Genomic DNA, 17057 nt, shown 5'->3' with positions numbered 1-17057 from the left:
AAAAAGACTAAGATGACCAGAAACATCTAGATGACCAGTATTTGTACCTAGCAGCCCTCACTGACATCTTCATTTCTAGAGAAAGTCAGATGCAAAACAAATAATGGGTCGAACAAAAAAATGCTTAAGTAACATGTAAATGAAAAAAGGAAATCTAAATCCCTAACCACTTAAAACTCTGTATTCTGAATATTCTCTTCTCTCTGGGGTAGAAAGAGCTAGAAAAAATATCAGTCTGAATATCCATCCCTGAATTTGAAAATGAGTGAATTCTTCTTTGGGTAGTATTGAGGTGATGTTGTTGCTGTGACAGTTCTGGAGTTATACGAAAGGCAATAATTTTTATGGATGATATCTTTTATTGGACAAACTGTATGGCTAGTATAGACAGGTAAGCTATCAGGTATTGTAGTACCCTTCCTGGGCATGCCCACATGAGCATGCATATGTCTCTTGCCTCACCTCAAGCCCCTTAGAGGTGGGGCAAACTTGCAGCTCAGGGAGAAAATTTCACCCCTGGATATCCAAGGATCTAAAAAAAGCAAAGAATAAAAAAGCAGGGCAGGCAACCAGAGACTGGGTACTCCATAGAGACTCTCTGGCTGCCAGAGTGTCTCTATGGTTGGCCCCTTACCCTGGTGCTGAAACACGTGGCCAGAGAGATGGCGTGTTTCAGCAGCAGGGCTCTGGTGGCAGTAAGTAAGGGATTGGGGGGGTGGAGGAGGGGGAAAGGGACTGTGGGGGGGACCTCCACTGCCCCGCCCACTCCCCCAGCCCCTCTCCCCACACCAGCCCCTGAGTCCCCCAACCCCTGCCAGGGATGGTCCCTCCCCCCACCAGCCTCCCCAAGGCCTCGACCCCTACTGGGGCTGATCCCTCCCCCTGCCAGCCCCCCCAACCTCTGCTGTGGTCAGCCCCACACCTGCCAGCCCCCCCAAAGCCCCTGACTCCTTCCCTGGTTGGCCCCATCCCCCCAACCCCCCCATCCCTGCCCCCCCATACTTTAAAAAAAAAACGCTGGCACGTAGCTGCTGTCTATCTGACTGGGGCCCTGCCAGCACAGTGCAGGCAGGGTGACAGCCCCAGAGGCCTCAGCACAGGCCCTGCTTCCCCCCACACTGTCCTGTGCTGCCCAGGGGGCTCGGCCAGGAGGCCCCGGAGCCCCGCCCCCGCCCTGCTTCTAAGTTAAGCAGAGACTTTTTTTTCCATTTTTGTGTGTTCTTTTTCTGGTTTTTTTTTTTTAAGTGATGGTGCCTGAGGTTGTGGGGGTAGCCATGGGGGCCTGGTGGTGCAAGTTGGGGGGTGGGGCTGGTTGGGGCAGCAATTGGGGATTCTGGGGGAGCAGGGGTGGGGCTGGGTGGGGCAGCCATTGGGGAGCTGCAGCAACTGGTGGGGTATGCAGCCAGGTGGGGCAGCAACTGGGGGGGCTGAGATGGGGTATGTGGGCCTTGCAGGGGGGTGGTAGCCCCTTTGGGGGCTATTTGGCCCCTGTTGGGGGGCTGTACCCCTTGTGGGGGGGATGAACCCCCTGCTGCAGGGGCTGAATCCCTTTTGGGAGGCTGAATCCCCTTTAAGGGGGCTGAACCCTTTGTGTGGGGGCTGAATCCCCTTGTGTGGGGGCTAAACTCTGTTGGGGGGCTGACCTCCTTGTGTGGGGGCTAAACCACTTTTGTAGGGGGGCAAACCCCTTGTGTGGGGGCCATCACCCTGTGGGAGGGCAGCAAAATACGTATTCATGACTTCATGAAACCTGTATTTAGAGTTCACTTTACTATTATGAGACTTGCTTTAACAATGTAGATATCTCGATAAAACATTGTCCAACTGATCGCTGTCTCTGTCTCTCTCTCTCTTTATAGTGGTATTTTGTTTTACTTGTGGCAGAATATGGATTTGGGGGTATTTTAGAGTGACTTTGGGATTTTTTTTATCAGGGATTTTTCAGTTTTCCAGTTCCTGCAAGGGAGGCCAGTGGCAGGACCCTGCTTGCTCAGAGCTGGCATCTTGGACCCAGCTGGCTGTGGCTGACCTCCTGGCCAAATGGGGCAAGGAGGACATGCTTTGACAGTTCAAAGCAGGCCACCACACCCAGAACATCTTCTGGGCAATAGCTGCCCAGATGGCTGGGCAGAAGGCACAAATGGCATTAGTGCCACACACAGGCCAACCCTGCAACCGCAGTACACTGGCAGTTGGCCAAAAAGGGAAGATGCCTCTACTGGTTCTGCAGTCCCCGTCTGAGTCTGACAGGTGCACAGCGGGTCACAGCCAGGCAGCAGCCCCCACTGCCAGACTGCTGCAGTAGGTAGAGGGTGCAGAGAACTCTCAGGGCTGCTTTAGCTGTCCAGCTGGCACAAGGGGTAGTGTCGCCAGGTATCAATTGGCTGGGCCCCAGAAGGTCCTGAGAGTTAGTAGCCCTGAGCTAGTTGCCAAGGCAATTTTTGTATTGATGGGGCCAGGACAGGGCAGTTTTTTATACTGCTGGGGTCAGCACAGGTGCTGACCCTGAGCTCTAGCTCCCCCTGCCTGCAGATCTGAGAGGAGCCAGACGGGGTTATTTTGCCCCAAGTGGCATGATTTGCTTCACAACAAAGTACATGTCCAGGCACGTGTGCTGAGGCAAAAAGCCCCAGCTCAAATTTGCACCGCTTCTATTTGAGCTGCTGCAAGTGCACGTGCTTGCATGTGTGGACGTGCCCCCTGAGGCTTCTTCACCTTCCATGAATTTTTGTATGAAAGATGTATTTTTTGTAAATGAATATAATATTGTCCTTTGAAAAAAAAGTTTAATTTACCATTTTTATCATCACTTACACCATTCCAACCTTGCTACAAGAAAATCAATGTAACCAAGAGATTATTTTAGTTCAATAGTTCATCATTTTAAATGTTTTCCAGTCATTTATACAAGGGCAAGGCAGTTAAAATCAAGTTCAAACTAGGAAATGTTTTGGTTTGAATTATGAGCTAACACCAGTTTAAATAAAAAGTAACTTCAGTGGAAGTCTAAATGTATATCAAAGAGTAGGAAATCAAAATCAAGGGCTGTAATTTTATAGTTTCTGGAAATACCAACTGTTTAGGTTTCAAGATCATGCTTGTTTCAAATATAAAGCCTGTCCAATAAAACTCCCTATGAATTTTTAATGCAAGATCACTGCATGATGTTCTAAGTAATGTACCATGCCTTCAGAAGTGCACAATATGCATTAGCTAAATGTTTTATTGACCATTTAAGCTGGCTGTCCATTTCTGATATAGCTAGAGACAGAACTGTGATGCGTAGTGAAGTGCTAAGTCATGGGATATCTCCTGGAAAAGCAGGCAGGTGAAGGCCATGACAGCTGACAGAAGACAGAGGGAAACAGAAGTGAAAGCAGACTGTCAAAAGTATTACACAATAACCTTCTGTTTTCTTATCTTTCAAAGGGTACCATCAAAGGCATAGCTAGAGATCTTTTTAAGGAGGCAACAAATTGCTGTCTAAGCTTCAGCTGTGACTGTCTCATTTGAAAAGGGTATATTGATATATTACCTTGCAAGAAAAAGCAAGACTTTCTCTGTAAATTTTTTATGAAATATTAAGGAAATCATCATAAAATGTATAGGTGAATCATAGATTATGGTGGGTGTTTTTTGCTTCACCCTTCCTCCAACCCCCACCATTCCAAGAACACAGAAATTGACTTCAGGTAAAATTTTCAAGAGCACCCACTTTCCAGATCTAAATTGGTCAACTTGGCCCTTAACTGGCATATAGTTGGACTTTAGGCACAGAAAAAACAAGCTAGATCCACCCTGCCCCATTGGCATAACATCCCCCTGGTGCCTAACTTTGTAAAACTGCTTAATTTCAGCCAGAAAACAACCTTAAGCAATTAGACAAAGGTTTCCCTGCATGCAAAGAAACAATGTAGTTTGAGCACGTAGGCATCTCTAAAGTTGGCCAAAGACCCTGAATCATTATGTGCCTCCAGAGCACACCTAACTTATACTAATAGTGGCAACTTCAGTACAAGGTTCAGCACCTTTGTGGTTTTTATGTGAAAACACAGTTGGTAGCAATAGCATGTCCCTGTTACATAATAGCCTCACTGGACCATTCACACAGCTTGTGGAAGACCTTGGTTCAAGTCTTTCCTTACCTTGAAGGGATTCAAACCCACCTCTCCCACTTTCAGGTTATCTTTCATAAGTATTGTAAAATCCCCTTTTTCCAACAAGCCATTTCATAATACAACAAAAACATAATCACTGACATACTACTATCTACCCCTAAGTCTCCATCCTGCCAGACAAAGCAACAAGAAAACAATACAAACAAACCCTGAAACAAATCAAACTTTTATACATCAAAATGCAATCCTACCCCAAGAAGAGTTTTTAAATCCACTAAGGACATCATTATTGTTATCAATTTTACATGGCATTTGCTCAGATACTATGGTGATGAACAGCAGCAAAAACCCAAAAATATGTATCATGTGAAATAATAACTTTTAAAATTAAGAGGTAGTTGAACTAATTTTCTTTAAAAGTTGAAATAGTTAAGTATGAGAATGAATTTTCTTTTCTGCTATGTTCTTTCCTAGAGGATGAATATCATCCTTTATATGTTGTACTGTTGGCCCGATTAAGGACACCATAGTATCATAGTGCTTATGGTCAGAAGGGACCTAAACAGATCATCAGGTCTGACTCCCTGCCCCGGGCAGGAACGAGTGCTGGGGTCATATCACCCCAGCCAAATATTTGTCCAGCCTCCTCTTGAAGAACCCATGGTAGGAAAGAGCACCACCTCACTTGGGAGTCCATTTCACAGCCTGGCAGCCCTAACTGTAACATAAAGTCTCGTGATGTCCAGCCTGAACCTTCTCTAACAATTTGTGGCCATTATTCCTAGTAACCCCCTGTGATACCTGGAGGAACAGAGCCTCCCCCAATTCCCACAGGTTCCCCCTGGTGAGTTTGTAAATGGCCACCAGATCCCCTCTCAGCCTTCTCTTGTGGAAGCTGAACAGGTTCCGGCCTTTTAGCTTGTCTTCACAGGGTCTGCCCCACTGCCCCTCAACCATCCAAGTGGCCCTATTCTGGACCCCCTCAATGCTAGCTACATACTTCTTGAAGTGCAGCACCCCAAACTGGACATAGTACTCCAACTGTGGCCTGACCAATGCCACACAGAGGGGAAGGATCACCTCCCTGGACCTACTTGTGATGCATCTGTAGATGCACAACAAGTTGCAGGTAGCATTACTGACCACTTCCTTGCATTGGCAGCTTATGTTCACCCTGGAGTAAACAATGACTCCAAGATCACTTTCTGCCAGCGTGTTGACAAGAAGGGTGTTTCCCAGCCTATAGGTGTGTTGCTGGTTCCATCTCCCTAGATGCAGCACCCTGCACTTGTCTGCATTGAATTTCATCCTATTCTCATCCGCCCACCTCTGTAACCTGTCTAGATCTAGCTGGATTCTGTCCCTCCCCTCCAGCGTGCCCATCTCGCCCCACAACTTGGTGTCGTCAGTGAATTTGGACAGCGTGTATTCCACACCCACATCCAGATTGCGGATAAAGTTGTTGAACAGTACAGGCCTCAGGACCAAGCCCTGGGGAACTCCACTGCCCACATCCCTCCAGGCTGAAAATTACCCATCCACCACCATTCTCTGGGTGCGACCATCTAGCCAATTTGCCACCCATCTGACTGTGTAGGCATCAATGCCACAGTCATCTAGTTTTTTTTAAGAGAATGTGGTGGGAAACCATGTCAAAGGCCTTCTTAAAGTCCAGGAAGACAACTTCTACCCCAGCACCCTCATCCAGGGACTTTGTGACCTGATCATAAAAGGAAACCAGGTTAGTCAGGCAGGACCTTCCCTCAAAGAACCCATGTTGGTTGCCCCTGAGCATTACTTCCCCTGCTGGGGCCTTGCAGATGTGCTCCTTGATAATTTTCTCAAAGGTCTTCCCAAGGTCTGAGGTAAGACTGACTGGCCTATAATTGCTGGGGGTCCTCCTTTCTCCCCTTCTTGTAAATGGGGACCACATTGGCCCTTTTCCTATCCTCTGGTACCTGGCCAGTGGCCCACAAGTGCTCATAGAGCCATGCCAGGGGCCCCGCTATGACCCCCGCCAGTTCCCTCAGCACCCTCAGGTGAAGAGCCTCTAGACCTACTGATTTAAACATGTCCAGCCCCTCCAAAAGTTTCTTAACTAGGTTGTCCCTGACCCTGGGCGTGGTGGTGCCTCCCCTGGGTCTGTCCACAGTTCTAGTGGGGGAGAGGTCCTGGTCCTTCTTCAGGAATAGGTCCTGGTCCTTCTTCAGGAATATGGAGGCAAAGAATTCATTAGAGGTCAGCTTTTTTGTTTGCTGTAATCTCCAGATTGCCAAACCTATCCTGTAGTTACCACGTTACTTGGCACCTTCTTCTTACTGCCTATCCATTTGAAATAGGACTTTTTATTAACCTTAATTCTGGTCACGAGCCCTAGCTTCATCTCTGCCTTGGCCTTCCTAACACCCCCCCCTGCAGTCATGAGCAACGGAGGTGTAATCCTCCTCAGTGATAGCTCCATGCTTCCACTGTTTGTATGCCTCCTTTTTTGCCTTCAGGAATCCCTGGATACCTTTGTTGAGCCATGGGGGTTTCTTAGCACTTCTATCCCCCCGGTGTGCATTGGGACTGACTCCCTTTGAGCTTGAAACTATTTGTTTCTACATTCCATAAAAGCTCACTCCATCCAAAATTTATTTCCACCTGTGACTGGAAACATCCATTTTATTTCACAACCTTTTTTATAGCCCTAGGTATCCAAGAAATAACTTTCTTAAAGTCATATTGAAACACTTTTCAAGGGTAAATCAAAAACTAGCATACAGGAAGGAGCTAAGCCTATAGAATTGTGTTGCTTAGCAGATGTGAAAGAAACAAAACAAAACAGTGTTTTACTTTAAGCTCAGCATGCTCCCACATTGAGCACAGCACATGCCCAAAAGAGGCATTGCATTATTTGGACCAAGCTTTCCCAACTTCTGTAGAGATTGGACATTTCAGCAGGGCTTGTTGGCACTTTTATCTATGGCTGATCGAATCACCTTCAGATAAAAGCACCAAAAATTCCTGCTGAAGCACCTGATCTATACATACACTGAAGAGCCAGGTCAAATGAATGCACTGCCTCTTTCAGTAAAGTGCTTACATCTGTAAGCACCCTTGGGATGTGTCCAGATGAGCAGGTATGTGCCTGCTGTGATGCCTCAAAGCAATTTGATATGCTGCAAGAATGTAAAAATGTTCCCTGGGCTGCATATTTGCAGCACAGACTTTAATGGTGATACTAGGAAATCCTGGTATCAAAAAAAATAAAAAAAACCCAAAAACCCACACACTGGAAAAAAGCAGTGCAAGGCACGCTCCTGGAGTGTGCTCAGAGGCAACTGGAGGCTTGGTCCTCCAAAGAGATTCTCTGGCACCCAACCAGAGTGTCTGTATGTCTGCTCTGTGCCCCTGCTGCCCCAGCATGCTGCCACAGCCCACTGGAGCAAATAGGGGCAGGGAAAGGCTGCAGCAATGAATCAACCTAGGCTCTTTCCCAGGTAAGTAGGGACATGCATCTGGGGAGGGACTGTAAGTAGAGGGACTGTGTGGGGGTCAGAGGACTGCTTAGGAGGGGTGGGTCCCCCCACCTGCATGGTGTAGAGCCCCCTGCAGCAACAGCTGTTGAGGCACTCATGCCCACTTCTGGCAGAGACCTCCTAGGGGCACAGCACAGCCTCAGACACAACAGCTGCACACAGCACAAGCCCAGCCTGACCCATACACCCTCACACAGAATTGGGCCAGCTCTTGCTGCCACCTGGAGTCCTGGCATCGCATGCAGAGACTGCATACCCTTGGGTAGGGCCAGGTCCTGCCTGCATGGAGTCAGCCTAGCCCAGTGGTGCGTGGGGCACATGGAGGCAGGACCTGGCCCACCCAAGGTTCTGCAGCTTTTGCCTGTGATGCCAGGGCCTTGGGTGACAGCAAGACCCAGCCTAGTTCTGTATGAGGGCATATGGCAGTGGGCCAGGCCTGCACCCTACCAGGAGTGGGCATGATCACCCCGATGGCCATGGCTGCTGCTGTGGACAGGGCCTGTAAGCTGTGTGTGGGGGAGAGGGGGACCTACCCCTCCTAAGTAATCTGTGTCATCCCCACACAGTCCCCTCCTTCCCCACAAACTCCCCCACAATCCATGACAAACCCCACACCACCTCCACAAGCCCCCTACCCATTCACATACCCACCTACAAACCCCATACCACCCCAAACCTCCACACAAGCCCTACACCATAAACCCTACACCTACCCCTACATCCACCCACAAACCCTTCCCACAAACTCCACACCCACCCACAAAACCCTTCTCCTCAAATGCACCCCTGCCACACAAATCTCACACCCTGTGTGCCCAATTACCAAATGGGATGGGACAGGACCTGCTGGCAGGAGCTATGGCTGCAGGGGCAACTGCCATGCTGCAGCCCTGCTCCATGTCCACACCAGTGCTGTGACATGTGGCCCCAGCTTGGGGGTGCTCCTGGTCCCAGGAACTATATGGGTCTGTGATGGACTAGGGGGAGGAGTAGAGGTGGCATTGGGGGGGCTGTGCATGTGAGAGAGAGAATGAGCTGGGGGTTGGGGATGGAGGAGCACTCTGGGTAGGAGGGGCCCCCAAAGCTGGGTTTAGAGCCCTCCTGAACCCCTAAAGCAACCTGCACAGGGAGGGGCCACCCTGGAAGGGAAGTGGCTTACCCACTCCAGTCCCTTAGCTCCAGTTGAGGACTTCCTAGGAATGGTATGGGGATCTCTGGGGCCTGTGCACAGGCACAGGGAGCAGTACAGCAAGGCTGGCACTGCTCAAAGCCACAAAGCAGTGGTTGGACAGCTGCAGCTGGACTTATGTCCTGGTGCTGGGACAGAGCTGCTGATAGAAGGGAATTAGAGGGGGCAGGCAGGGCCTGCAAGTCAGCAGTGATGGACACTGTGGGTCCTGTGGGTTGGGAGTGAGGGGCAAGGGCAGGGGCAGGACACTGGCTGCTCAGCACCCCACACCCTGGCAAGCAAAGGGGTAGGGGCTGTGGCAGAAAGCCACCTTGGTTTCTCCTCAAAATCTCTGCCCTGTGACAAGGTGATTAAGATGGGCCCAGCACAGAGGATTCACACCTCAGCCTGTCTCTTTAGGTAACTTGAGCTGGCTGCATTCCTGAGGGAGGGGGGAAACCTGCTCCCTCTGCCTACATGACTGGTGTCAGCTACCTGGGTGAGGGGCATCTACCTGGTGGGCTGGAATCTGCCTGGCAACTGGTGATGTATTTCAAATTGGTTGGCCGACAGCCAACAGGTGCTGGCCTCCACTGGACCAGGTGAATGAGGTCACAGGGGCTATATAAGTTAGGACTGCCCAGGAGGAGGGGGCAGCAGCCATGCGGGGGACTCTGCAGAGCTTTACCATCCAAAACTGGCTCTCTCCTTCATAACTCATGAGCAAGGAACTGCCTGTCTCCAGAGGGGAAACTTCACCGGCCTTTGGAAGATGCTTGTGAGTAAGCTACTCAAGATCTGATTAGATATCTAGCTGGCAGTAACTCAGATGCATGATCAAAAGGCTACCTCAGCCAGACTGTTTGCTCTTTAGGATTTCTAGGATATTGCTCAATCTTGTACCCTATTTTCACCCTACCCCTGTAATCAATACAGTCCTCCTTTGTGACCGGTGTAGGAGAGTTATTGAGGGGTGGGTCTAAATTATGCCTAAGAGGCCCCTTGGGTCTGCAGACTAAGGGAGACTTTCCTTTTCGCCCCCAACTTGGGGAAGAGCCCCAAGTGCCTGTCCTGGGTCGAGTACCCGTAGGACTTTAGGCCTGTGTTTCCCTGAGGGCACAGGGCCAAGAGTGAGTCTCTTCTCAGGGTGGTGGCGTCTACATTACCCCCAGGCTAGTGAGTGTGCTCCAGGAAGGGGGTCAGCCGGACGTAAGGCACGCCTAGGGAGGCATTCGGAGCCTGGAAGGTGGGCGGGCGCAGGGAGGTGGGCGGCTCAACGCAGAAGCGCCCCCTACTGGCCCGCCACAGGGGCAGCTCTGATTTTTCTATGATAAAAAAACCAAAAGCAAATGCCAACATGTATAGATATTTAGAATTAATTTTATTATGATGATAGAGGTGCTGGTATGCTTCAAATTGCTTTAAAAGTGTAAATATAGCAATAAAACGTTGCCCAACTGATCTCTTTATATATAGTGGCATTTCATTTTAATAAAAAAAGAACAGTGATTTGAGGTATTTTAATGAGAGAATTTGGATTTTTTTAGTCAGAGAATTTGCAATTTTTAAACAGGAAACACCAGACACTTACTCTGCTGGTGAGGCAAGTGGCAAGACCTGGGCAGAAGAGCCAGTGACCCAGTTGGAGGGCAGATGAGGTGGATGACCTGGCCATTTGTGGCCAAGATGACACACTTTCACAGGTCAAAGCAGGCCACCACAAGGAGCACAATTTCTGGGCAAGAGCTGCCCAGATGGCAGAGCAGGGGCACCAGAAGACATGACAGCAGTGCTGTATGAAGGCCAACTGAGCAGCCATGGCCCACTGGCAGCTCATCGAGAAGTACAGCAGGCTCTGCTACAGTGCCCATACCACAGCCCAGGTCTGGCAGGCATGCAGCCATGAGGCCACAAGTCCAAGGGGACAGTTGCTGTCAGAGGTGGCAGCAGCCCCCACTGCCAGACTGCTGCAGTGGGCAAAGGGTGCAGGGTTCATTCTAGGGTAGGGATGCTTCAGCAATCCAGCTGGCACAAGAGGCTAGCTATTGTCCCCAGATACCAACTGACCAGACCTCAGAGGATTCTGAGGGCAAGTAGCTTTGAGCTGCTCTCCAGGGTAGCTTTTTATACTGCTGGGGCCAGCACAGGTGCTGACCCCAGCTTCTAACTCCCCTGGCTGAAGATCCAGGAATAGCTAAGCAGGCTCAGTTTCCCAACTGGTATGATTTGCCCCACACCAAAGTGCATGTTGAGGCACATGTGCTGAGGGACAAATCTCCAGCACAAATTTGCACCACTGGTATTTGAGCTGCTGCAACTGCATGTGCCTGCATGTGTGGGTGTGCCATTGGTGTCTTAGAATACACATACACATACACATACCACTACTATGTAAGATTTTGTTAGCAAACACAAAGGTATATGGAACTGGAAAAGACTGCTGAGTCATCGAGTCCAGCAACATGTTATCAGAGGTGTTCAGGTCAAGTAAGAACATTTACAAACACATCTAACCCCACCTTGAAATCTGTTAGATTTCTTGCCCTCCACCACTCACTACCAGTGGAATACCGTTTCATAAGCATGTTGTTCTAATGGTTTAAAAACCTCCTTCTAATATCCAGGCTTAATTTGACACGCTACACCTGCTTTTTTATGTGCTAACATTTTCCTTCAGTACAAGCAGTTCTTGTTCCTCCTTGATGTTTCTTCTGGGATGTAGTCCTAGAGACAAATCAGATCCCCTTTCAGCTTTCATTCCAAAAGACTGAACAAACCACTCTTTTACTCTCAAACACCCTGATCATTCTAGTAGCCTTCCTCTACACCTGTACATCTTGAAGTCCTCTTTACTGACAAGAATTGAAAACAGAAGAACATTTCATGAGCTTATATCACACTCCACTGTTGCTTCATCACCTCAGCATTTAAATAGCCAAATTTGACAGCTAAAGCAATATCACTAGCTTTAGCGATAACAGCTTAATAATGGGATTCTTAATAGTCCTTCTGTTACCACAAAGATAGATGTTCTCACCAGATTTACTGTCTCAATGGAGGCCAGATTTTAGGATTTGAAATGAAGGCTGGTGCACTATTTAGAAATTGCTTGCCTTTTTTGGACTGTAAGAAAATTACTGTAATTATTTAAATTTTCTCATTAGAACATCTGGAAGATGAGAGAGGGCACTAAATCTCAGGCCTTAATCTCCAATGTGGCTCCAGGAAAACAAATCTGATCTATGACCTAAAGTTTTATGTATGTTTCCCATTTTCAAGGGACTGAGTTTGTTAAATTGTGCAAGTCTAGTGCATACATGGGAATGCTAATTAAATAATTAAAATACTTGAAGCCTTTTTCAAGCAAATTAATTCCTCATTTGAATAGCCATTCAAGATTCTGCTCCTAGATGAAATGTAACTGAGGCATGTATCAGGTCATAATTCATTTATGGAAGTGTGATGCATCTCATACAGCATCTCTACATGAGATCTTTAATATGGGGTTACCTTATTAGCTCTGCACCATCTATAGGCACAGCCTTATTAGGTTGCAGTAAACTAAAAAACACCACTGTAAGTTAGTACTTGTCAACACAAGTACTATCCTACAGCAGCATTATTTAATGTGCTGCAATGCACATGTAAACATTGATGGCTGGCTTAGATATGATGGTGCTTCAGTGCAGGGGCTGCCTGGTATTTAGCCCTGCACTGGAGCACCCTCATGCCCTAGCCTGTCTCTCTGTAGCACATTGAGTCGGTTTGCAGCAGCACCAGACTGGCAGGCTGACCCAACCCAGCTCAACATGCTGTGGTTCCAGCAGCATATACAGCACCCAGGAGAGAGAAATTCTGGTGCAAATTGCACCAGAGTTTATTTGTTTACATTAATTGTATGTATAGATGCACCCAGACTACTGTAATATATGCAAAATGGTAGTTATACGATATCTCATACTTTGGGTGTCCTCTCATATGCTCGCTGTCAGTGACTGAATCAAATCTACAGGTAGCAGATTAACAGGGGACTAAAACTGCATGAAAAGGCTTATAAAAATCATTCTTCCTATAAGAGGAAAATATTTAGAACATGAGCCACCAATGCGATGCTGCATCTGGTAAAGCAAACAAAACCCTGGCTTGCATCCATAGATGCTTTTCAAGTAAATCTCAGGATGTCATCCTCCTGCTGTACTCGTCCTTGGTGAGGCCGCAGCTGGAGTACTGCATCCAATTCTGGGCTCCACAATTCAAGAAGGATGTTGAGAAGCTTGAGAGAGTCCAGAGGAGAGCCACACACATGATCAGAGAGCAGGAGAACAGGCCTTATGAAGACAGGCTGAGAGGCATGGGACTCTTCAGCCTGGAAAAGTGCAGGCTCAGGGGGGGCCTGGTGCCTGGTTATCAGTACATAACGGGTGTGCATCAGGATCTGAGGGAACATCTGTTCACCAGAGCACCCCAAGGAAAAACAAGGACCAACAGTCATAAACTCCTCCAAGACCATTTTAGGCTGGACATAAGAAGAAAATTCTTTACTGTCCAAGCCACCAAGACCTGAAACAGACTCCCTCCAGAAGTGGTGCAGGCATCTACTCTGAACTCATTCAAGAAATGCTTGGATGCTTATCTTGCTAGGATCCTTTGACCCTAGCTGACTTCCTGCCCCTGGGGTAGGGGGCTGGATTCTATCTTCAAGGTCCCTTCCAGCCCTGATGTCTATGAAAAAAACCCAACAAACCCCCACCCATGAACAAGGTAATTTAGGTCAGCCCCCTTCTCAAGGCAGGATTGTCCCTGACTAAAACATCCCAGCCAACCTACTCTTGAAAACGTCCTAAGATAAAGATCGTATAATTTCTCTACATAGCCTGTTCCAATGCTTGACTACCCTCAAAGTTAAAAATTTCCTCCTAGTCTCCAAACTAAATTTCCCTTGCTGAAGCTTGAGGTCATTGCTCCCAGTCCCCTCCCTTACAGACACAGAGGAAAAGCCATCTTCTCTGTAATCACCCTTCAGATATTTGAAGACTGATCAAATCCCCTCTCAGTCTGCTCTTCTATAAACTAAATAACCTTAGCTCTTTCAATAAGTTCTTATATGTCTAGTTTCCCAGTACTCTAATAATTTTTGTTGCTCTCTGCTCGAGTCTTTCCAATCTGTTCATACCCTTCTTCAAGGGTATGGCCCAAAACACAGTAGTCCAGGAAATAGTACTCACCAGTGCCAAACAGATCAAAAAAAATCACTTCTCTTCATTTGCAAATGACACTTCTGTTAATACACCCCAGTATGCTGTTGACATTTTTTTGCAACAAGAACAGACTGTTTAGTCATATCCAGCTCATGCTTCACTGTTTGCCACTCATTTTCTGCAGTACTGCAGCCTAACCAATAATTCCCCAGCTTCTGTTTGTGCATGCAGTTATTCTACCTCAAGTGCCCAACTTTTCACTTGTTTTTGCTGAATTTCATCTGGTTGATTGCAGACTATTTATCCAATCTATCCCAATCATTCTGGATCCTAGCCCTGTCCTCCAGGGTGTCTGTAGCTCCATCCAACTTGGTACCATCACAAATTTGCTAAGTGTGCACTCAGTCCCATCTCCAAATCATTAACAAAGATGTTGAACAGTACCAAACCCAAGACAGATCCCTGGGACAACTGACTCAATACCTCATTCAAGCTAGACATTGAGCTATTTTGACTGTGCAGAGCATGATGATCCAACCACCTTACTGTACTTTCATCTACTCTGTATTTTCTTAGTCTGTTAATGAGAATGTTGTGCAAGGCAGTGTCAAAAGCCTTACTAAAGTCAAGGTATATGACATTCACCATCTCACCCCATCTACAGAACCTGTAACCTTATCATAGAAAGAAATAGTCAGACATGACTTTCTTTTAATGAATCCATTCTGGCTACTCCTGAGCATCTTGTTTTCATCTAGGTGCTTCACAATGAATTCTTTGAGGACCTGGCTCCATGATCTTGCCAGGTATCCAGGTCATGCTGACTGGTCTGTATTTCCCCAGACATTCCTTCTTCTCTTTCTTAAAAAATAGGCATTGCACTTTCCTTTTTCCAATCATCTGAGACCTCACTTGACCTCCATAAAAGTTCCCAAAGACAATAGCTAATGGTACTAAAATTACCTTGGACAATTCCTTTAGTATCATAGGGAGCACCCCATCTGGCCCTGTTGATTTGAAAACATTGGGCTTCTCTAAGTAATATCAAATCTGTTCTAAATCACTGTAGGAAGTTTGTCTCCTTCCCTATCTTTGCTGCCAACTTCACTCATCATCTGCAAGCTGCTCCTGATTGTAAAGACTGAAGTAATAAAGGCATTAAACATGTAGCCTTCTTGGCATCAGCTGTAATTTGTTGTTTTCTGCATTCCATTAGGGATCTATGGTTTCTTTGGTCTTCCTTTTACTGTTGACATACCTGTAGAATCCGTTTTATTCGCTTTAATGTTCCTTGCAGCTGCATTTCAAAATGTACCTTGGCCTTCCTTATTTCTTTCCTGCATTCCCATGAGATACTCTTATATTCTTCCCTGGAAATATAACTAAATTTCATCTTTTTATAGTATTGCTTTTTGAGTTTCAACTCAGTCAAAAGATTGCTGTCTAGCCAGGCAGTCCTCCTGTTGCACTTCCCATCCTTCTGTCACTTTGGGATAGCTTGCTCTCCTGGACTCCTTTACCCTTGTTACTTGAAGACGTGAAGACTTCCCCCCTGGGGATCCTGCCCACCAGTTCCCTGAGTTAATTAAAGTCTACTTTTCTGAAGTCCACTGTCTGTATTCTTCTGCTCTGTTTCCCTCAAGATCTTGAATTCTATCATTTTGTGGTTAGTCACCCATGTTGTCTTCTACCTTCACATTTTCAACCACTTCCTCCCTGTCTGTGAATACAAGTCAAGAAGAGCTTTTCCCACTAGTTGGCCTGTCTACTATCTGTATCAAAAAGTTTTCCCCAACACACTACAAAAATTCCTGGACTGCTTGTGCAGTCTTTACTAGATTTTGTAGATCCCTAGATCCAAAATCAGGCTTTTGTCGTCAGAATCAAGCATGCCTTTACAAACATATTAATTGCATTGAGTTAACTGCTAACGACTTAACTTGAGACAAAAGAGTCTGGTGTAGATAAACGACAAGTTCAGGCTGCACAAGGTCAGAAAGTTCCTTGAAAACTTCCTGTATTTCTGTGCGAAGGATAATCACATTCCAGTTCTTGAAAGGATATTGACTCATGCAGACACAAGTAATTAAACCATAATTTTATGGATCACTGTCTCCCTTCCTATAGGCTCTACTTAAGAAGTCAGCACTGGGAATTCACTAATTAACCCAGATTTGCATAGCATTTAGATATTAAGGGTCAGGCAGGGTGAAGATTCAAAGAGAGATAAAATATTATTTCCATCTACTTGGAGATTAGTCATAATAGCCTGTGAATCTCTAGAGGTATCCTGGGGGATCTCTATTATGATTTCTGAAAGCAAAATCTGAACTAGGGGAAAAAAAAGAATTTTGGATATTTGTAGGCCAGTTAAGGAAACAGAATTATTTTCTTTTCCAGAAATAATCCAGAAACTCTGACATTTCATATAACTGTATTAAAGTACAGTTATGCATATGACAAATTACTTATAAACAAGAACAGAAATTGGAGCCAGTGGAAAGCATAATCCTAGTTTACTAAGGCAGGTACAGTAGCAGGTAAAACCTTGATTTGAGTTTCTTTATTGCTATATTTCAGACTTGTATTTCTTCTTCAGACAAAGTTGTCAAAAGGACAGAGGAGAACTGGGTAAATGTTTTTATCCTCATTTACACATAGAATAACTGAGGCAGGAGAATTTTGTGACTTTCCCAAGTTCACAGAAAAGCTACTGAAAGAGTATAAATGACAGCTGTCTATCTCCAGCTCTCCTGTTCCATTTAGGCAGGTTGTTAACACTCTTTATGTGTAGGCTGTAACTTAAAAAAAAAAAAGAACCTTTTGGTATTACACCTTATATTAAAGTTTAACTTAATAGTAACAGTTGTGGCCCATAAATATTTTAGGATAATACTAAAATATCTGTTTTAGAACTACTCACAGCAGGCAAATCACTTATGAGGTGTCACAGTCTCTAATGTGCTGGAGATGCCTTATTCTTTACTGCTTACAACTGTTCTGTTTAGGTAGCTTATCAGTTACACTAAAAGGAGACAAAATCCATTTCTCA

This window comes from Crocodylus siamensis, chromosome 1, assembly GCF_052110815.1.
Source record: "Crocodylus siamensis isolate JL-2025a chromosome 1, ASM5211081v1, whole genome shotgun sequence".
Classification (NCBI taxonomy): domain Eukaryota; kingdom Metazoa; phylum Chordata; order Crocodylia; family Crocodylidae; genus Crocodylus; species Crocodylus siamensis.
This window is presented reverse-complemented; position numbering follows the sequence as displayed.